The sequence below is a fragment of the Phodopus roborovskii genome, unplaced genomic scaffold (assembly GCF_943737965.1).
Source record: "Phodopus roborovskii unplaced genomic scaffold, PHOROB, whole genome shotgun sequence".
NCBI classification, from domain to species: domain Eukaryota; kingdom Metazoa; phylum Chordata; class Mammalia; order Rodentia; family Cricetidae; genus Phodopus; species Phodopus roborovskii.
Window position 1 is genome coordinate 11,410,056 of NW_026125391.1, and position 1,371 is coordinate 11,411,426.

A 1,371-nucleotide genomic window follows, 5' to 3' on the forward strand; every position below is an offset into this window, starting at 1 on the left:
GTGTGACAGAGTGTACAGGTGGAGGTCAGGTTGTCAAGCTTGCATGACAAGCTCTTTTACCTGGTAGCCATCTTCCCAGCTGTCCAGTATTTTCCTTCTTAAATATCATTGCCTCTTGGTATTATTCATTGCCCTCTAGCTTTTTGCTATGTTTCATCTTTGATGCCTCCCCTGCTTTATTTCACCCCTACTGCCCCCCACTCTCCTCCCTCCTCTAGTTAGTCTTTTTGCTTTGATCAGAGAGACCCTACCTTTGCTTTCATGTAATATATAATACATTACACTCTTTCTTCCTCCTCTTATGAATCACTTTTTACTTTCATGACCTTTCTACGCACGCGTGCATGCACACACACACACACACACACACACACACACGCAAATATATATGGATTTAAGTCTAGATTCCACATGAGAGAAACCCTGTAACAGGCTTTGTCTTGGGCCACCAAGCAGATCCCAATCACGACACAGAGACTTATTATTAATTATGAATGTCTGGCCTTTTCTTGTGCTTGTCCCACTAGCTCTTATAACTTAATTTAACCTGTTTTTCTTCATCTACATTTTGCTTCCAGGACTTTTCCCTTTCTTTCATTCTGTATGTTCTACTCTATGCCTCACTGACTGAGTGACTGCCTGGCTGGCTAGCCCCTGGGTGTGTCTTTTTCTTTCTCCCTTGTTGTTTCTCTATTCTCCAAACCCAGATTCCTTTTACTACTTATTCACTCTACCCACCAGCACTGCCTATACCTCTACTGCCTAGCTATTGGCTGTTCAGCTTTTTAGTAGACCAATCAGGTGCCTTGGGCATGCAGAGCAACACATCTTTACACCATCAAACAAATGCAGCATAAATGAATGTAACACATTTTACATATTCCACAACAAACATATTTGTCTTAGTCAGACTTACTTTACTTAGCAAGTTCCAGAACTTTTTTCTTTATAGCTAAATAAAATACCACTGTGTATGCAACGCATTTTCTTTAACCATTCAGCTGCTGTTATACGTCTAGGTCATTGTCACTTCTTAGTGATTGAGGAGTTTAATAGTAAATATTGATGAAGAGAAATCTTTATGATTTGTCGGCTGGGAATCCTTGAGTATATACCTGAGGGTGGAAAGGCTGGGTCATATGATAGTTATGGGGGTATTAACTTCTATACTGATTTCTGTCATGCATGCTGTTCCAGTGCACACACCCCTCAGCAGTGTGGAGAGCCCCACATTTCCCATATCCTCAGATATTTGATGCCATTGGCTTGCTTCTTAGTGATTCAGGTTCAGGTAAATTGGGATGTCAACACAATCTTAGTATGCTTTTCTGTGGTAGCCAAGAGTATGGAACACCTTTTCAAGTATTTAAT